This window comes from Gopherus evgoodei, chromosome 10 (genome assembly GCF_007399415.2).
Source record: "Gopherus evgoodei ecotype Sinaloan lineage chromosome 10, rGopEvg1_v1.p, whole genome shotgun sequence".
NCBI classification, from domain to species: domain Eukaryota; kingdom Metazoa; phylum Chordata; order Testudines; family Testudinidae; genus Gopherus; species Gopherus evgoodei.
Genome location: NC_044331.1, coordinates 56309365 through 56331293, shown reverse-complemented (window position 1 = coordinate 56331293; position 21929 = coordinate 56309365). Strand labels below are relative to the sequence as shown.

Sequence of the window (21929 nt, the reverse complement as noted above, 5' to 3'; positions counted from 1 at the left end):
AGTGGACTTTGGATTGGGTCCTAAGTGCTTTAAATGTGGTCATGAATTTAACTGATAGTCTCCAGTTCCCGTTTCACCTGTGTTCCCTCACTAAGTTTGGTCAATTTAACCACAGCTCACACCTTTAAGTTCCGCTTCCTGGCCAATTTTTGAACCCACTGTGTTTAAATGGGTTGGAAGTTTTCCAAAATGACTTCTTCCAACATGGAGCAAATATCAGCTAGCAGACAACTAGCTCTGAGCTCAGCCAGTGTAGATCAGCAGGGAGGCTAGCACAGAGGAGAAGACAATGCTTCCTCGTACCTGAATGACCAACTGATAGCACACAAACATTCTATAGGGCAGAGGGGCCTCAAATAAAAAAAAAATCAAAGTGAAGACAAAAAACTCAAGTAGCTGCAGCAGACACCACCACCAAGGGAACTTTACGCTACTGCTGGCAAATCCAATTAAAGCCACAGCAGATGGCTTTTAGAATCTCAGTTAGGCAGGGCTGTAAAAACCACTCAAATAGCACACTCCTGCAGGAGCAGCTCATTGCAACTGAAAAATCCCTGAAATTAAATGAAGATCAAAAAAATGCCAAGTGAAGACTGTAATGAAAAATGTGCTATCACTGACACAAGGAAGAACAAAGGAATACTGGTCATTCCCTCTCCATAATATATCCCGTATTCAAGTGGAACTAGTAGTGAAGCAATAAAGTCCTAGAGCAATAACTGATTAAAAAATAATAATAATCTTTATTCTGAAGAGAGAAGGGATCCATAGAGCCTAGTCTGAAAATCTAAAAACCACATGAGCAATTAATGCACGCATGGGTCCCTGAAAACATCCTTAGGCAAAACAAGTTAAGCTCTGTAGAGCAGGACAGGCCAAGTAGCAGCATTTATATCAGGGCACACACACAGTCACTGCTGGCTATTCAATTGGCAAAATAGCTGAAATTCTAGAGTGTGCCCAGCCAGAGAATGAGATTTGGAAAGAGCAGGGTTGTAAGTAGAAAGAGGTGGCTTATTAAGTGCATATCTAAACAGATTCATCGTCTAGCACCAGTGATAGTAACTAGCAGGCTAAGTACTACCAACACCACCATCATAGCTGTGTGCAAAACAAAACAGAAGTGTGCAGGATTTGGCAATGGGTTTGAAAGGAGCCTATGTGCAGAAATGCTGCTCTCTGAGTGAAGGTCTGTATCAGGTTCAACCCTGAAAATAATGCATTGCTCCCTTCTTTAGAAACTTAGAAATGTGTGATTCAAGCCACCAAAAAGCAGGCAAGCAGGGCAGCCTTTATACTTTTTACAGTAGGAGAGCACAAACCAAGAGGAAGCAAATGGCCAATGACAAGCAATCAGTCACCAAATCCCAACACCGGGACATTTTCAAGGAACCACTCAACTAGATATGCATCTCCTCAAGCTGCTGGTGATCCATCATCACTATGCTACAGCTCAATTCACTAAGGAGGAACAAAGGCATGCCAGTGCTCTTTTAGAACATGCAAAAGCTGTTCAGGATTCACACAAGTTCCCAGAACTAAAATGAGGAGCTTTATGCTTCTTTTAGCATCTAGAAACTGCTGAGACCTGGGTGGTTCCACCAGAAAAGATCTACCTTTGCCATGGATTAGTGTACTCCCTCATATCATCTTGCTCCTTACCCCAACACAACCGCCACCATCTCTTTTCATGACTGTTTTCTCTCATCTCTCCTTTTCTGACTCGTTCTTTCACCACCTTCTCAGCTTTTTCTCCTCTCCCTTCTTCCTTTATTTGACTCTTTTTTTTTGCCATCTTGCTTTGTGACTGCCTGGTCCTTACTTCCCTTGCTTTGGATGGGGCTTTTCACTGGTGGTTGCATGAGACTGGTTGCCTGTGGTCCTGCAGCTTAGCACAGTTCAATGAGTTTGGCTTATGGGCTCCTCCCTGACCCTTCAGCCCTGCAGTGGCTGGCTGCATACCAGGGGCACTGTGGGAGCAAGGAGAGAAGGGGAGCAAACTTATGGAGCCATCCACTGCATTTTCCATAGCCACAGGCACACACATGCCTTGGGGACAGTCCAGAGCCATGTAACTTTCTCCCCCATCTTCCCCATTGTTTGTCTCTGACCTGCATCTTTCCTGCACTAGTCTGAGGCTTCCCCACCCAGAGTCAGGCTGATAAATGCTGCATTTAGCTCTCCATTGTCCTGCACCTTGGGCAGTCATTCACACCAGTTTGACTCTAGCTCTATTTGGCTCTAAAGGCAGGATTCTTCCCCCACATGAAGGATACAAATATTTTGAAGCAGTCATTATTTGAAGGGGAGGAGGGGCCCAAGAGGAGGCAGGGTCAGCTAGTGGTCAGAACAGAGGCCTCGGAGCCAGGAGAACTAAGTTCCATTCCCAACTCTGTCCTTGAGCTGACAATGTAACCTTGTGCAGGTCACTGATCTCTGTTGCAGCTTCTTGGTTCTGCTCTCCCACAGCATTAAATGGGGCTGCATTTCCCTGCATTGCACCGTAGTCAACAATGAACTAAAGCCTTTCAGCACAAATGCTGTTTTCCACTAACGGCACCCCAAGCACAACTGACTGTGGCTGATCAGCACAACCCCACCACCACCACCCAAACTGAAGAAAGGAGAATGGACAGTATTAGTGATAGGAACCAGAAACCAAAGTGACTCAATCTTTACAGCAGGCTATGCAAAAGGACTGTCAAATGTCCATATAAACAGCATACCCAATGGCCAGATGGAATTCAGTTTTGGCGGTCTATTCCCATCTACTTGAAAGGATAACTCTTCCAAGTCATCTAGTAGATGGATGGATGGATGAGTGGGCAGAGAGAAACATGCTTCTTTGTCTGCGAATCAGTCATCCTTAGCAAATGTTACAAGAGGCCTCCTTAGGGGTGGATGATCAGGATAGCCACCCTGAGCACCAACACCTCATTGTGTTCGGGAACACCAAGTTCCCATTTTGGAAGGGAGAGGGGTTGTTTTGTTGTTTATGACTTTTGGGTTAGGGGGCTGAAAATGTTTTCCACCCTGGGCAACATGACACCTAGGGCTGGCCCTGGTTACTTTTTTCGAGGACATTTGATACCTATCAGCTGTTAAGATAACAGAGCATCTTTACATTTCTCCAACTCTGGATTAACTATGGGCAGGAGACATTTTGACACTTGGCTATTTTAGAAATTGATTCTCTGCTTCCTTTAGAAGAGGGCTGCTCTTATGGGATAGTCATGTCCTTCTAGGACAGTACTTGAGGTGGGAGCCCAGAAGGCTTCAGCTAGTATATTGTTCCCTTGCTCTTTATCTAGATGTACATTTTCATTCTCATCTGTTTGGGCTCCTAGCTGAGGGCTTCATTCTGTGCATCCTCACACTAGCACATGTCAGCCTCTATGCCTGTGCAGAGCCCCACTGAAGGCAGCTTGCAGAACTCAGACCTTAGTGCCTGCTTTCAGAATTGATGCAGCTGCACTGGGACCAGCAACAATGCCAGCACAAGTGCAGATCAGACACAGGTGTTTCTACTGTCCTGTTACATAGTCCTGCCAGGACACAATGCTGTAAATGCCTGAGCTCTGTCTAGTCTTACATCGGTACTGAAGAGCAGACAGTACATTTGCTGGTGTGGACACAGCCTCTAACAAGATACCCAGTGAGAGCTACATCTTGTGAGGTTCAGAATGCCCTGAACTCTCATTATCTTCCCTGGGATTAGAGAGCGCTCAGCACCTTGCAGGAGCCACTCAGCAGCTCATAGGATCAGGCTCTAAGGTGATTGGCAGCTTGGCCTAATCACATTGCAAACTCATACATAGTCTTCTGTCTATCTGCTTTAGCATTACTGACCTGCATGTTTCCTCCTCCCACTGAACTCTTTGTTTTGGAGTATTTTTCTACAGCTGCATTAGGCTGTATTTTTCCCAAACCGAATGTCCTTTGATTCTTTCCTGCTCACATTTCTAAGGCCATTGTGTATCATTATACTACTCCTCCATTCTCATTGCTGTTCATGATGCCTCTCAGTTTAATATAGACTGAGAATTTCGCTGATGTGCTATTGACTTATTCCAAGTAGCTGCATCACAGTAAGGCCTGGTTTACACTAGGACTTTACTTACATCAGTATAGCTACAACTCTCCAGGGTGTAAAGAATCCTCACCCCGAAGGATGTAGCTATATGGACCTAGCCTAGATCTATGGAAGAATGCTTCTGTCAACCAAGCTACCGCCTCTTAGGGAGGTGGATTCAATATGCCAATCAACATAGGTAGTGTCTATATTAAACACTGCAGCTGCACCGCTATAGTGTTTGAAATGTAGATGTACCCTAAAGAAGTGCTAAAGTAACTTCTTGACATCTACCTTGTCCATTAACCCACTAGACCACAGGGATACAATGTTGTCCTTTGGGAGGCATGAGCTGATAGACAGTTCCCCAGTCACTCTGGGCCCAATAAAAGGAAAAGCAACAGAGATGGAACAGCAGCTCAGACTTGAGTTTGATGTACCATAGCCTGCAAGCCCCTGGATCCACAGCAGTAGCTGTGACTAGCTTTTCCTTTTGTGCTTTCCCCATTTCATTTGGATTGAGTCTGGAGTCAGAGATTTTGGGCCCAGGTATATAGATTTTGTACGGAACATTATTTGTTTGGGAGGCAATTGTGCTCTTTTATCTTGAGCTGTTAATATTTTATGATTCGTCTGCACTTTCAGTGATTGGATTCTCAAGTACATGTTTACAGTACTTCGATGTGAGATCCTTTTGCCATGCCACTTGGACTGCACTCCCTCCAAAGAATTAGCCTATCATCTGTATATTTTGAGCCTTCTACTTCGTTGCATTGCTGGAAGCTGAAAGGATGAAGGAAACAGATGCTTGAAAGAAGATATAAAACTGTTTCTTTGTCACTGAATGGATGTTGGGAATTGAATGGTGGCTCAGATGTTCGGAATATCCTCATTTATCACAGATTTAGGGTTTAGTGGGTTCTACTGGTCTGACTTGCATCTCTTGATGTCTCACTGCAACACAACAGTATCAGTTTAATGGTAGAGGGACTAATTCTCATTTACACTATGTCCTCTTTACATTGCCACAATAAGAACCACATTCTACCACCCTTACTCACACTGAGTAATCCCTTAATCCAGGAATAGTCCAGCTGAATCTGGCCCTAAATAAATCCATCATCCGAGTTAATTGCTGCACAGAGCACTGCCTATTGTCCTTTTAATAGGACTGTCTTCTAAATAAGACAGTGTCAATAGAAGCCTTGGAGGGGGGAAGAAGAGTTTTCTCCTGTCTTTCATCTCTTACTCTTTTTTGGAAAGTCTAGGTCAGATCTTCACCTTGTAATGAGTATTTCAGAAACTCAGAGCCCCATCCTGCAAGCTGCTGAGTGCATCCTGTAAGGTGGCACTGAGATCTATGGGAATGGAGCACTCCCAGCAACACATAGGAGGTCCTCAACACCTCACATGATCAGGCCCTCCGTCCAAAGTGGCCTATCTCTAGGATGACAAATTTCCACATACAAGATGGAAAATTAGAGCATTTTTTAACTCTTACCAGAATAGCTAGGCAGGAACAGACCTATCTCCTGATCTCTGTTGAAGTGCAGCATTACATAAGCAAATACGATTTGGCAGGTGTCTGATATAATTAACCACAGATATAGATACCCACCATATATTTTCAAGACAACAAACAAATCTATTAAAAAAACTCTCAAAAAATATTACAGCCTGACAGTTCTGAGACAGTGAAACAGCAAACTTCCTGTTACCTAAACTCAGGATACTCAGATGAAATTGGAAGAGTTAAATGGCTTGTCACTGATTTCTAGTTCACCAAGCTTGTTCCTTGAGCCACCTTTCCCATTAAGTGCTGCAACTTATGCTTTGCCCTATTTTCTCTTATCCCAATATCTACACCCAGTCAGTCAGGATGGGATGCAAGTGCTCCACAGTTCTGTTGACAGATCTTGTTTATGCAAGAATAAAAGCAATTTAGGCTTATTGTATATACATGTAAGGTCATTGTTAACACAACCCCTTGCAAACCAAAGAGCTTTTATGAATTTAACTGATCATGTGAGAGCAATACGTAGGGGGCATAGGAACCACTTTGCCCCTCACTGAAATATGCAACTCTTGGGGTGAAGCACAGCAACTGTTTATCTGCACTCAGCAACACTACAAAACAGGTTAGAATAAGGAATGAAGAAAAACACCATTGTCACAGTTCACAGAACTGCACCTGTATTTACCCCTAGTGGTCCAGCAATGGCACCCACTGTCAGGTTTCTGGCTCCCCAGCAGTCACCTCTCTTGGGCAGAGACATGCATCTCTCTCCCCACTGACCAAGGTATTTTCAGGCTGTACAGTTCCCTGGCTCTACTGTGAATTCACCAGCAAGTCAGACTGCCTCAGCAGACCTGCTCTGTGCTCTCCTTGGAGGCTACATCAACATAACTGCCAGCTGTTAGGAATTACCACACAGCTCTAACCAAGCACACTTATTCTTAAAGTGAAAGCATTACAGACAAACATAAAAAACAATAAGAGTGCCTATATGCAAGCTAAAATCTCAGCAGAGGTCACCCATTAGTCTTATGGGGCCCCAGTAGGTCAAGTCCTTCCAACTTCTCCACAGGTATTGGGCTACCGTGGGAGAGAAGGTCCTGTCTATTTGGTGGATCAGAAGAAAGTTTAAACTGATTCAGGGCCTGTTTATCCAAAAGTCCTTTCTCTGTTGTTCTCTGAAGAATGCAGTTGGAACCAGTATATGCAGGTCTCCCTGGGGTGGAGAGGGGGATCTCTCTGGAGAGTTACAATCTGAGTAAATTAGCCTAGTCACCCCCTCACTGTTCTTAGTTCCTGGAGGGCTGTGGTCACCCCTCCCCCATGGAAATACATTTATACTCTGGCAGACAGTAATACATAAACTTCATACAGAAAACTGCCATAGCAGTCACAACCATATCCCACTGACACTCCATTGGGGACTCAGATAGAATAAATGCAAGACAAAAAGAAAAAACATAATAAGTAAAAAAAATCCTGCAGTGTGAATGATAAATGCTCACTTTTACTCCTGTAACACACTGCCCAATTATGTCTGTTTCTCACTGTGGCTGACCCACAGAGGCCAGGTCCCAGTCCTTGCTTCCAGCTAATGAATTCAAGCCCTTTTGCTTAGAGGGTGAAGATCTATGCTAGAGGTTCCAACTTCAATCCTTGCCAACAATCCAACCAAGGGTCACTACGCTATTCATTCACACTGCATTTTCACTGCCTCTTCTTTGTTCCTTTCTTCCTGTTTAGACCATAAGCTCCTCAACTTCAGACTTCATCAAAGAGCAGCTAACTCCAGGCTGGAGCTGCACAACTGATACAGTTATAGTCATACAGAATCCAGTCTCCCAAGTTGGAATTTGGCAAGAGTAATGCAGCTTCTCCTATGTAAGCTCTCACCTCCCTCACCTGCCACTGCAGGAGCCTTCCAAACAACTCCAGGGAGTCTCAACAGGTTCTAGGTAAACAAAGTGGAATAAAGGCTTCAGGCTTAGTTCTCCATTGCCATGGGCCTCACTAATACAGAATGGGCACTGTGAGAGGCAGTAGCAACTCCCTTCTCAAAATTTCTTAGAATGTTAACACCAGGCTAGCCTGGAAGAGCTGGGGCCTCATTTCAAAGCATCCAGTAGGGGAGAGTTGTGCTGGCTCAGCTGCCAGATTACAATGCAGATAACTGTTTCATAACCTCAACTGTGTGACTTGTAGCCTCAAAAGCAATGTTGTGTCTTCTTCTAAAATACGTGATCTAGCACAGCTAGAAATTATGAGCTAAAGGCAAGAATTCATAGATTAAATTCTCTGCCCTGTGTTATGCAGAAGGTCAGACTAGATCAGCAATTCTCAGACTAGGTCAGGACCCCAAAGTGGGTTGCAACCTTTTTTTAATGGGATCACCAGGGCTGGCATTTGACTTGCTCAGGTCCAGGGCTGAAGCCAAAGCCTGAGCCCCACCACCCAGGACTGAAGCTGAAGCTAGAGCCGCACTGTCTGGGACTGAAGCTGAAGCCCGAAGGCTTCGGGCCTAGGCAGTGAGGCTGAGGTTACAGCCCTCCCTCCCACCCCCCGCCCTTCTAGCATGCAAGTCCTCAGGCTTTAGCTTCTCCCCCACCCCCCTGCCCTCCTCAGGCTCAGGTTTCAGTCCTCCTCCTTGGGGTCATGTAGTAATCTTTGTTGTCTGAATGGGGGTCTCAGTGCAACGAAGTTTGAGAACTGCTGGACAAGATGATCTGAATGGGCATCGCTGGCCATAGAATCTCTGAATCTTTTGCAAAGGCCTCACATTTTCTCAAAATCCCCAAGAAAAGAGACCTTAGCAACTGTGCCAATTATAGAGGAATCACACTCCTGTCGGTGCCAGGGAAGGTCTTCAACCGAGTCCTCTTAGAGAGAATGAAGGATGCCGTCGCTGGCCATAGAATCTCTGAATCTTTTGCAAAGGCCTCACATTTTTTTAAGGGGCTGGAATACATTTAATTTGGAAACATGAATATTTATCTAAATATGTTTAGAGCAAACAGCTAGTCACAACTTACCTCACTGTAAATACTCATTAGCATTTACCGTTAACATTTCTGTTTGACAGGCAATTAGGGTGACAGCGAAACTTGGGCACCTGAGCTTGCGAATCACCTTGATGCTTTATAAATACTCCACAGCATGACAGAGAGGCCACCTTCACCAATCTGCTTTACTTGCCACATCAAGAAAGGATCAGAGGGGTAGCCGTGTTAGTCTGGATCTGTAAAAAGCAGCATGCGTCTGACGAAGTGGGTATTCATCCACGAAAACTTATGCTCCAATACATCAGTTAGTATATAAGGTGCCACAGGACTCTTTGTTGCTTTTTATCATTAAAAGAGCATTCAAAGAACTGGGCATTAATGAAAGGTTATGAGCCAAATTCTGCCCTGATTTGCAGCCACTGAAGTTAAGTGGTGTGATTTAGGGCAGAATGTATCAGAAGTTTGGACACAAATCTATCTCTGAATGTACGAGCCCTTATTCACTGAGAAAGTATTAACTTTTGTTGCAACAATAAGTTGAAAGGAATAAAATGTGCATCCTCCATAACATCTCCCACCATTAAAGGCATCTGCTCTCCAGTTTAACATTGATCCACAGCCATGGGGTCCTTTGGAACTCCTCAGTGCTGGTGGATGTCCTCTTCCATCTACGAAGAGTCCAAAGGTTCTGCTGCATCTTCTCAGGCATAGACCTGGCCACAGTGATTCATCCTCCTCCAGGCTTGCATTTTATTACCCATAGGAATGAAAACAAGCCTCTGAGAAAAGTTCTAATTAGCAGAAAACACAGCAGCCCATCTGGTTTGCTACAATGGTCTCCACAGGTTGATGGTGCGTTGCTCTCTGCACTCGCTCCCCATGGAATACAGAGTCCAATTCCAGTCTTTGTCCTGATAGTCAAAGCCATCCATGAGACTGGCCCTAGTAAACTAGAAAATCTCCTGTCAGTCCACAACCATGACCTCCCACAACAGCTACATTACATTGGAACTGTGAAACTACTGACTGAAAGGGGACTGCAGGGTTTGGGACTTTCACAGGAGCTGGCCTAGACAGTGGAACTCCTTGACATTAGGGATAAGAATTGGTCACAGGCATATAACCACTTCCAGAAACAGGAGCCTTTGCCAGCAGAGCACTGAAACATGTGTACAGAGCTGGTCAAAAAATGATCATTTTTTTATAAGAAATTTCCAAAAATAATTTGTCTTTTTATTAAAAATATTCCATTTTCTGAAACTATTTTTGATAAACTATCAGTTTTCTGTAAAAAAATGGTTTAAATTTTTTGTTTTTTACTGAAGACTGAATAACTTTTGTTTATTGCAATATGTTTGTTTTGTGCAGTTTGTTTAGTCAAGAAACCAGAAAAGTTTGGCCAAAATGGACATTTTCTATGAATGGAATTCAATGTCAAAGTGACCCAAACCAAAATATTTTGCCGACAAAACTTTTACATTGGAAGATGTCAGTTCACTGCAGCTTTTCAAAAGGAAGCCAGATTTGATCAATATTCCTGTTCAAAACTTTTTTGAATAAAATTTCAAAACTGTCAAAAACATTCCATTCTGACTTCTTTTAGAAGTTTCATTTTTCAATTCAGAATGACTTTTCTAAGCTTGTTAATTTATACTAAAAAGAAAGATTTAAAATTATCAAAATCAAAAATCAAATATTATTGAAACATTTTTTCAATTGACTTGACCTGAAGGGAAAAACAGATCCTCAGTTAACAAAAATTTTCAAGATTGACATTTTATCCCATTTTGGGATGGGAAAATTTTCAAATCTTAAAAACCTCACAGGCCGGGAAAACGGTTTCACTCCTACTTTAATAATATGTAACCAGCAATCCTGGTGAATTACATAAAATCATCTAGTCCTGTGCAATGCCAGGCTAACTGCACTTCTCCATACACTCAGAGTGGCAAGGCGAAGCATGAAGAGTGGCTGTTTGGAACCGAGTGAATTATGCACTTGCTTGTGTTTTCCTCACAGTCCGTGTTGCCAGCAGAGCTTGTCACATGAAACAGGCTCATGAATCTAGCCACTGATGTTCATTCATCTGTATCCAGGTTTAAATGGAAGTCATATGGTGATCAGCTCTCTTATTCTGTTTATAAACATGATAAATCCTAAAAAATGTATTGAAGGCTAGAGTTTGTCACAACCACATAGCTCACAGTAAAGGGAGCCATATAGCTGCATCAGCCCAGGAGCATACCAGTGATTTGGGGCTCAGGGCGCTACAGGTCTCTCTTGCTCTTCAGAGAGGGGAGGCGGGGAGGTGTGTAGCAAGGTACTGCTGTCCTGTACCAGCGGTGAATTACTCACACTCCCCATCCACCCCCTACCACACTGACTCAGCAATGCTGCCCAGCAAGCAAGGGATGGATCCAAGATTACACCCATTCCTCGACCCACCCGCCTGTTCCACAAAGGGAGTAAGTGACCTGTAAGCCCTCCCACCCTGCCCATCCCCTCACACCTATCCATCTGGACTCAGTGTCTGGGCAGTCCCTGAAAAGTGTAACTGAGGGGTTCACTTCTTACTCCCCTGTGTGGATGTATAGTCCAAATCACACTCTCTCCGCAAGAAACCAAGAGTGCTCTCCAGGCCCAAAGCACATATTCAGAAAGCTCAGCACTTCCTCTGATCCAGCACAATTCAAACCCCAAGGAAAAGGGATTTGTATCCCAATGGGAGTTTATAAAAGGAAGAAAACAATTCAATCTGGACTGTCACCAAAGGTTTGATTTCTAACATTCCCATCAGAATCTGTGATGATGATTTGTTTGTTAATATGCATCATTATTATTTCTTGAGGACGCATGGAGCTTCTTAGTAGGGTCGGCAAAATACACCTCTACCTTGATATAACGCTGTCCTTGGGAGCCAAAAAAATCTTACCGCGTTATAGGTGAAACCGTGTTATATTGAACTTGCTTTGATCCACCGGAGTGTACAGCCCCGCCCCTCCAGAGCACTGCTTTACCGCTTTATATCGAGTGGCGTTATATTGAGATAGTGGTGTAATGAAAAAGCATGATGAATCCAGCACTATTACTTGAGGAACAGAATTTTGCTAGCTACTGAGCTGATCAAATAATGTAAAACAGTTTTTCATGAAATGGTTTATTTGATGAAGAATTAATATGTGAAAAAAGGACCAGATATTACTCACTTTCTTCCTTATCCAGCCCGTCAGATCTAGGCAGGATAACACAGTTACACCAAACATCCAGATCCCCTTCTGACTTCCCATTCACCAACCCCTTCAGTGAGAATGAAAAGGGCTGCTGATGGGCTTTTAACAGAAAACAAAACTGTGGTAAAAATGAAATTAGTAAAACAATAGAATTATTAAAATACAGTGTGACAGTCTTGCCTTAACTAACTATAACTCTTTAGGCCACATCCTGTTTTATTTGCATCAAAGGGGAGTTCTTCCATGAAATTCAATATGATCAAGATTTGACCCTTTGGAAATTCAAGTCATTCATTGCTTGCTTCATCTTTAGTGATTTTTGTGAAAGCAATAGTGGTAAGCCAGCCTGTTCCAGGAAGGGCTACCCGTGCCCTATCTTTTCCTTATACTTCTTCTCAGCTAGCTGGAACAGTTGAATCCATTGATCTGGAAAGAGCTTGTTCAGTGACTGCATTGTGTTTCCAGGATCTGCCGCACCACACCTATGTGACATCCTTATTTATTTCCTTTCAGAGACGTTCCCCATGTTTATCTCGTCTCATCCTCTTTTGCATTCCAGGTCACTGGATTGAAGATCATGGAGTGATTCACAATCTGATATTTAACCCAGAGACCCTGAGGAAGTTTTCTCATAAGGCAACCCAAAACAAGACAGAGTAGTGGGACAATGGGGTATTGCCATTATGGATCACCGCTCAGAACCAGGTACCATAAAAAGTCTTGACACTATATTATGATACCTGCACTTTGGTTTTCATTCTAGTAACTTAACCCCTTTGCTTGAATGGAACATGTACAGTACTACATCAAGCAACACTGAAGCTAAGCAGCGGTTATATCAGTGACTTATTTCACACATCACAGCTAAGTGCTGATGGCACAGCCAAAGAAATCTATAAGACCTCTAAAGTCACTGGGAGTTCTTCCATTCACTTCCTTGGGGTTTGAATCAGGCTCAATATCCTCATAGGATACAAAACCAAAAGGACAAAGGAACATGACAATGTGCATGTAGCCTTTGCCCTTGCAGAAAGCCATATTTGCATATGCAAACAGGATAACTGCCTGCTTATCTATTGGTGTATGTAATTACCAGCTAATAGGTACTTGTGTTTGCAACAGTGGGTTTGTACAGCATAGTGCTTCACATGCATTTTGACAGGCACTTGTTTTGTGCTAGGCTTTAATAATATGGCCCTAAAGATCTTTAGCTTACACTGGGGTTGCATTTTATAGGATTTTGTGCTGTATTTCCTCTGGTGTTTGCAATTTGTGTTTGATTCCTTGCATTTGTCTGATTGCCAGTTACAGTTGCATATTTGTTCCGCTTCAACCCCATCACTCATCATCTGAGCTTTTTTTGTCCCCTCCCTTTCCTCTGAGTTTGTAAGTGATTGTTCAGCAAGCGCTTTTAGTGAAGGACAAGCCAGACATCTGAATTGGTGACTCATCACTCATCTGGCAGGTAAACTTTAAATTGCTGCATCCAGTTCTTAGTAACTCCACAGTTACCCTCTAGCAGATTGCAAGCATTCTTCCACAAACCAAAGAACTCTTGTTTACAGTTACAACAACCTGATTGCTGCAGGCCAACTAACTCAGCATGAGAACTCTATTCATCAAAATTTTACTTGCATGGGCTGCCTGGGACATGGTCTTGGACAGAATTCACCATAAAAAAAAATCCATTGCACTCCTTGGTCCATTATGGCAAGTTTGTGGAGATTGATGAATTAACCTTTAGTAAAGAGAAAATGTTTTCTTCCTATTAAATGATGTTGCCAACATTCTATCACAAGGCAGGATAATTGGTATGCTTTCGGTGGAGGATATCAGAGCAATGGTTGAATCTCCCAACCACCTTTTGTGAAAGAGTCCCATTATTAAGTGCACCTACACTGGGCACCAATTCACAAATGCCACAAGATCCTTCAGCATAGCCTAGCCAAAAACTAGAGGTTTGATTGAACCAAGAAATTTATTCAGAAAAAGGATTCATCTTTTCAATAAATATACCAGCATTTAATGTGGCTGAACAGATTTCTGTTAAGTTCAGGGTTGTTCATTCAAGTCCAAGCTTCTTGTCCTCGCCTTCAAGGTCCTTTTCTACTCTACCACTGATCACCCTTCTCTCTCCTCATTGCAGAGAGACTATGTGAGTGCTTACAGTTAAGCACATGCTTAAGTGCTTTGGTGAATCAAAGCCTAAGAAGGATTTTTGATAGAAATGGTTAAGAATTAAGGTGAGTAGATTGTATTGATGTTCAGTATGAGAGATCAGCAGGAATGCCACTGACCGAGCATCCATTGAGCCAAGAGATTGCCTCTCTCCACATCCATTCATGAAGTAAGAATCACACTGGGTCATTCGGTCAGTCACAGAACTGAAACTTTCCATGACCAGCAGTTAGATGTTGTCACTGTAGGATCTTCACTTTGGAGCTTGCTTCTTCCAGCTTTCCTAGTGAGTTTCAATACACAGTGCATTGATTTGGCTGCTCTTTGTAAACTGTTCTTATTGGTGTCAGGTTCAGTGTGTACCTTGGGAAAGGGGGACCCAGTAAAACTTTCTTAACAAATTAATGTCAAGCTTTGTTCTTCCACTCCTTGTGAATAGTGCTGGGTTGAAACCAAGAGAGAATGAAATGGCTTAGAACCTTCCTTATTGAGAGAACGCCTGTCAACCTCCCTGTCAGAGAACCTGGCTGCCCTGTACCACCCACTTCAGCCCATGTGTGGCATGGTCAGCGATCTCTGCCTCAGTTCCCCCCTCCCCCCAAGGTGTGTCTCCTCAGCTCTCTACATGTGCTGGAGATTTGGCTTAGCCCTCCAGTCAAGTCACAAACAAAACGTAATCCCTTCCAGAAAGAGTCCAGCTAAGAAGTCCCAACAAGCAAAAAGTTCTTCTGCCCTTCGGGAGCTACTCTTGGCCCTGTTCCTAGCCACTTTCGAGAGTCTTTTTGGCTTTAGGATAGAGCGCCGAGCACCCAAGCTCATTTCCCTGGAGTTCTGCCCTCAACCACTTTGGGCTAGGAAGCAGCTAATTGATTATGGCACAGATGTGGCTCCCCCTCTGCCCACCCTCCAAAGAGACCAGTCACCCTGTGACACTCTCTCATACCATACTGTTTAGCTTGAAGATTTACCTGGAGCCCTATTGGTCCTCTGTGGAGGCCACACAGCTTTGGAATTCACTCTTCCTGCCTGGGGCTGAAATAGCCTGGATTGGATGGTTTTAAGATTTAAGATGAACTCCGTCCATTTTCCCCCAAGAATTTGAGAAGTGGGGAGAATTGCAAGGGTGATTAACTGTTAGAAGAAGAAGATGGTTTAAGTTTCAATTTGCCTGACTTGGTGGCTGGGGTTTACAGAGAAGAGGCTGGCTGAGGTATAGAGACAGTGGAGTTTTGATATTAGTAGTTTAAAGTTTCATAGAGTTTAAGGGCCAAAAGAGACCATCAGATCATCTAGTCGGGTCTCCTGTATGTCACAGGTCATTAAATTTCACCCATATGACCCTACAGGAAGACTTGAGTTAGACCAAAGCATTTCAGAACTAAGGAGACTAATCAGGGACGCAAAAAGTAAGACCAAGGGGCCACCAGAGCTCCAGGCTCCTCCAATGGCAGGGAATGATCAAGAGTAGCTAGAATGTGTGGACCACAGTTCTCAGTGTGTGTAAATATAAATAAATACAAGACTACAGCATACATGTAAGTTTGTTCTTCCAAGGTAACAGAGCCCTCGCCCTTCAACCCAATCTGGTGGGATCCCCGTTGGAGGTGGGAGGATGCAAAAGCAGAGGTGAAGCACAAACAACTTTTGGCCACTACCAGTCTTGGCTGACTTTAGGCTTTTAACCTTGAGGCAAAAGATTTAATATGCCATTACTGATCCCCTGAGTCACCTAGCTCCCTGCTGAAGTCTGCTCTAATCAATGTCAGCAATGAACAAAATTTCGTAGCGATTAGAATCAGGGATTGGCAGTCAGTATTTCTGTGCTGCATTCTCTCCTCTCCACTGACACACTGGCTGACCTTGGGCAAATTTTTAAATCGGGAGGAATGGGGGTGGGCAAGGAGGGTTTGAGCATCCAATAAGGTGCTAGGTGGTATATAATAGCATGACAAGAGATGGTTCCTGCCCAGAGACTGTACACAAGCTGAATGCAATAAGGCACAAGAGAGCAACAAACACACAGGGAGGTCATTTACACATCCTGTGCCTCAGTTTCCCAATTTGTAAATTGCATATGGTTAAGACTCATCTGTTCACAGGGATCTTTGGAATCGTATTTCATTAGTGTCCACAGAACAATTTGAGGTTCCCAGATCAAAGTCCCTCATCCCTATTTCAGCCTAACTCAGTGCCTAGATGAATACAAAGAACTATTACGGGCCACTGACGTTTTAAAATATTAAACCATCTGTGCATGTCTGGACTGTTAGTAATTAAATTAAATGTTGACAAATGTCAACTCATCAATATTAGGTTTTAGAGTAATAAACAAGATTTAAAAAATTAATAAAATCGATCCACTGTTAAACGACCTTGAAGGGAAATTTGAGGAAAGATTTATTTCACTGGAAGTAAGTTGAAAAGGCTGGAATAAAAAAAAAGTCAATAGAATGGTAGAATGAGGAACTAGATCATTAAACCATAATACTGAAGGAGGATGACACTCTAGAATACCCTTATATGGCCTTGCTTGGATTACATTACCTCAGATATGTCTGTTCTGGTAATTCTGTTTCCCATGGGAAATGTAGCTTTTTTTTTTTTTTGAACAAAGAAATTCACCCTTACACGGCAAGAGAGCTGATATTAATTTGACTCTAATGTGGAACAGTAATAAAGCCCTAACTGATGCTCTAGGTTCAATTCAATGGGTTTTGTACGGAAAGCAGACTGCAAAGGAAAGTGCAAAAGTAGCGCAGAGTCCCAAACTCCTTATCCTGGGGAAACAGACTACAAAAAGTCATCATGCTGTACGCACAAGCATTTTCAAGAATAATAAGCATAATCGTAATAGCTGTGATCATTGTAATAAAGGATTGCAGCAGTAACAGAAAATAATGGTCCCAATAAAACCAACAATATTGTAAATTGATTGCTGCTAATAAAGTTGATTATGTTAATAAAATGGGGGGAAAGAACAGTAAATACCACTTGTTTGGGCATGATATTTTCATAGTGTTTTATTAAACTCTTTGTTGGAATTAGGGATGTGAGGAATTCCCCTAAAAGGATTTGACCACAGCATGATTTTAGCCTCTTAGGCTGCAGAGAATTCATGCATTCAAAACGTTCACAAAAAAGTATATGAAGCCAGTTAGTCACATGATTATCGCCCACTCTAAGGCAAGTTGGGAGACACTGAGGTCTAGGGCAGTGGTTCAAGACCCCCACAGGTACTGCAAAAAGCAACGAGGTGGGTCATGAGGCATTGAAATTGTATTACCATAAAAAGCAAAGAAAATCTCACTCCTCCAATCCTTGCATCCTTCTACCCTTCAGAGTCAACTATTCTAGGTCAACTTCTACACACAAAACATACACAAGAAAGAGCACTGCAGCATTTTTCACTCATACTTGTATAGTAAATGTGAAGGGGGGGGAAGATTGTGAAAAATCTTTTGATTTTGAATAAAAGGATGGACAAGCTGAAAAAGTTGAGAAACACTGATACGGGCAGGGCAGTGAACTGGGAGTCAGGTCAGCTGGGTTCTATCCCCATCTCTGCTGTGACCTGGGGCAAGTTACTTCTGCTCTCTGTGCTTCTGTTTTCCCTCCCACCCTTTTCTCCTGTCATATCTGTTTAGACTGCAAGCTCTTTGGGCAGAGACTGTCTCTTGCTGCATGTGTACAGTGTCCAACACAGTGGGGGCACCCATCTCAGGGCCTTTAAACATGATCATAGTACAACAACTTCCAAATTCTTGAAGCCAGTATAAGCCCCCTGAAGTAGAGCTGTGTGCATGACTGATTTTTTTTTATTCCTGACTGAGCTGAAAAGAAAAATGATTGGGGTGGGGTGGGGGCGGATTGTTTTGGGCTGACCTAAAAAAAGGATTTTTTCAAAATTTGGGGCAAATGAAGAAGTGTGGTGGGGGAGGGGGAATTTAAGGTCAAGTGAAATGTTTTGTTTCATTTTTGTTTTCTTTTTTTAATAAAATTTAAGTAAGTTTTGAAACAAATGTCATTTTGTATTGAAAAAAAAATTTCATTCTGTCTGTGTCAAACAAAACATTTTGATTGGTTTAGAATTTGGGTGGGAAGGAGAGTAAACAAAATTAACTGAATTTGATACAAAATTCGCAAAACATCTGCATTTTTCAGTGAAAAAGAGTTTTAGCTATTGCTTCCTCAATTGATTTTTCAGTCCTAAGCAGTACATACAGCTTCCTGGAATTTGGCTCTGGAGCTGGTACTGTATTGATCATATTTTCTTCTATTATTTCAGTAATATTCTTTCATTAATGATATTACTAACTAGGATATGTCTTCTGGCTTCTGTGGTGTTTCTCTTTGTAGAATTAACTTTGAAATTATTTTTGACCTTTCGATAATCCTAAATGATGTAAAAAAGAATGTCACCAGAAACTTTTTTTTCAGATTTATGAGCCTCAGGCTAATAATCTATAATTAAAGTCAATGGAGAAAAAAAATTAAGTGCTAGTTTGAAAGTCATTTAATTAAATCAAAATACTATAAATTATTTATGGGGGTAGGTTTTCCCCCCTAACTTCTGTGTAGGAGAAGGAAAGAGAATCTACAACAGCCCTGAGAGATAACTGACTCCTCACTGCAGCCTCTTTCATACCACTTACCCTCAAAATCTCAATGTTTCAACCACAGAAAACTCATTCAGTGGGCATGTTCAAAGTCACAGTGACAGAGCCCCAGAGTCCTGATTGCCAGCTCCTGCTCTAATTGCTGTGGCAAGGCACCTTCTCTGTCTCACCAGCCTCAGCTGGTTTTAGCTTTGGTGAGATGGGCTTGGGTAAAACAGTTCCTCTTGACTGCACAGGGGCAGTCTGTCTGTCCCTTCTCTCAGCCAGTCTTTTGAGCTTGTTTGTCTCTCTTATGGGAGGGAATGCAGCCTCCCCTCCTGGTGAGGCTCACTGCTCTTAGCCTGCTGGCAGCTTGATTCTTATTCTTACTCTTCCCCCCCCCCCCTCAACACACACTCTTCCCAACAGGGGAGGGGTTAAAAATGTCTCAGGCAGCCCTTAGTTGAAATCAGCTGTTCCTAATTGACCTCAGGTAACCTCCTCTCAGCTGATCCTAATTGATCTCTGGTAACCCCTTCTCAGATGAACCTGATTGACCTGTAATCACTGTCCTCAGTTGATAGGGAGGAAGGCCTTTTAATCTTCTGGGACTGTTTTCTACACCCCCTTGCAGCCATCTGTCCTGAGTTTATCACACTGCTAAACAGTGTTCTATGCCTGGGAACAGTAACTAAACCTGGATCTCCATCCTCATAGTGGAGAATCCCAGGTGGCTCCTTTTTATTAACATTTTATTCCTCAGTCCATACTCCCTCGGTCTTAGATGTGGTTCAATAAAACTGCTGTCAAGGAAGCTGGTTTTGGAGGCTAGCTAAGCTAGTTTGGTGGGAGCTTAGTGTTAGTTCTGTGTACTGTCAGATACTGCCACACAGGCACAGATTCAGTTCTCAAAGCCTGTGACTAACCAGGAAAGTGTCTGTATGTTTTCAGGAATATTGGGTTTGACTTTGTTTTTCCCCTATTCAAATTTGTATTGCTGCCTGACCAAATGCATGGAATTCAATCAAAAGAAGCTCAGGTACCTGCTTCAAAAGAGTTTTAAAATGGCTGGGCCATCAATTAGGGGAAGAGCCATCCAAAATAGGAGGTTTTTCCTCTTCTCAGCCTCAGGCTGAGATCAAAAGAAACAGAGGTTAAAAGAGTTTCCTTGGCAGAAGTGGAAGGGGAAGGTGGTCTTCTTAGCTGGAAGCTGACAAGGACACAGAGTCAGCATGCAAGAGAGGCTAACTTGAGAGTCAGGCTCTGCAGCAAGCAAGTTGTGACTCAGTACCCAGAGAGAACAGGGGACACCCAGACTAAGTCATGCCTATCTAGGGGAATGCAAAGCATAGATAAGACAATATGCTGCTAGGTCTTTGTTAGCCTTAAATCTACTTCACCAAGCTCTTTTATGTTCAGGCCCAACAGGCAGCCAGGAGCTCTTCTTCACTGCCCTGGTCCCTGCTGGCAGTGAGCTGTCCATGGTGCTGCAGTTCCTTTTGACCAGCCAGGAGCACCATATGCACTCCTCTGGCTCCAGCAAGGAATTGCCTGTCTCTAGCACTACATCTCCTTTTTATATGGCCCTCCTAGGTCCTGATTGGCTGCTCCCTGTAGCCTCTCTGGTTGGCTAGCCCTTTGCAGCCTCTCTAGGCCACTTGGAGGACTTATCTCCACTGTTCCTTTCCTGGGATGGGTGTGGCAGGACCATGAGGCCTCCTGCAGGAGGTCTTTAGGCCTAGTCACAGGTCCAAACTCAGTTACATCCATAGAATTGGAGAAACTCCACAGAAGTGTAAATGAGAAAAAAATTGATCTGTGATCATTTTCTTTTAGTTGTTCCACCACCAGTCCTGTCTCCAGATTGCTATTAGCCCTCTGCCTTTCTCTCCACTGCTAAAAAGTCTAACTGTGGATAAGGTTATAAAGCAATGATCTCATAAAAAAACAATACCCTATTATAGCAGTTCTGTGAGGTTCCGTACATCATAAAATTTTACATTTCCTCATGGGCTTAAGAGGCAAATGGCAACACATAAGAGACATTTTCTAGTTTATACAGGTCTCTGATGTTAGAGGTCTCTTTAAAACAGCAGACAAGATCCAAAGGCTGCTAAGCTAAGGTCAGCACATTTCTAAATGAGACTAAAATGTACACTGTTCACAATGAAGGTAACTGGAGCAGTTTACCAAGGGATACATTGGATTCTCCGTCATCTGAAGTATTCCAGTATGATCTCTTTCTCAAAGATTTTCTCTAATTTAACCACAAATTGATGAACTCAGTTCAGGAATCATTGGGTGAAATTTTATTGCCTGCATAGGTGTGTCAGGGACTCTAACCCCGACGGCAAAGTTCGTTGTCTGACCGCAAGAGAGACAGGCAACACCAGCAAGGTCCGATCAAAAGCTCTTTATTGACAAGTGCACGCATCAATAGAGAGCAGCTCGTCTCCAGAGAGAACCAGCCCCCTCTTACATTTTAGTATAAGCCTATATAGACAGTTTCATTGCGTCATAAATTATTCACTGGAGCAACCCACCCCCTTCTTCTAACAACTAGAAACTAGACACCTTTAGTATACATGCATGCCTAAAGTTAGAAATGTAGGGGAGTTAAAAACAAACAAAGAACAAAACCAGGGAGTGAAAACAAGGAGGCTGGGAAACTAGGGCTCTTATCACTTCTTCGAAGGAGCTGCCCGAACACAGCACATCTGGTACTATGCCAGGAATGCAGCTTCTCTTTTATCTCACTTTTTCCCAGCGCTTGTGAGACATGCTGCTGCTTTTCAGTGTTTTCCACTCAGGGATTACCCACAAACCTCTGTTAGCCTGACTTTGATCAGGTTGGCATACCTGGTTTTGTCTGCTATATCTTTATTCAGGCCTAACAGGTGCAGGAGATCACACTAAATGATCAGGGTTTTTTGGCCATAAAATCTGTGATCTAAAGCTCACTGAAATAAGTGGGATCCTTTCCACTGACTTCAATGCACTTTGGATCAGGCCTTTAAAGATCAAACCTACTTACCAGATGAGTGGCAGGCCACTGGCAAACACTGAGGGAACTGTTCATCAGTTTCCAATAGCAGAAAGAATGCTCTGTCATAGCTCAACAATTTAGACATGCTGTTCCTCCTGCCCAGTGAGAATTAACTTCATAGGTGGCTTATGATGTGCTAGTCTAATCCGAAATAGCCTGTAAACCATGGTTATGGATTAAGGCAGTAATGCGAAGGCCTACATGTCTCAAGTTGTAAAGACAATAGCTTAGCCAAACCAAGCCTTGGTCTCCATGACAAACTTATGTTGCTATAGCTACACTGCTTATGGGTG

At 43.0% G+C, this 21929-nt stretch overlaps 1 pseudogene; it reads left to right on the top strand.

The window, feature by feature from the left end:
* Positions 1-21929, top strand: part of LOC115659146 — a 50798-nt pseudogene that overhangs the window by 10113 nt on the left and 18756 nt on the right.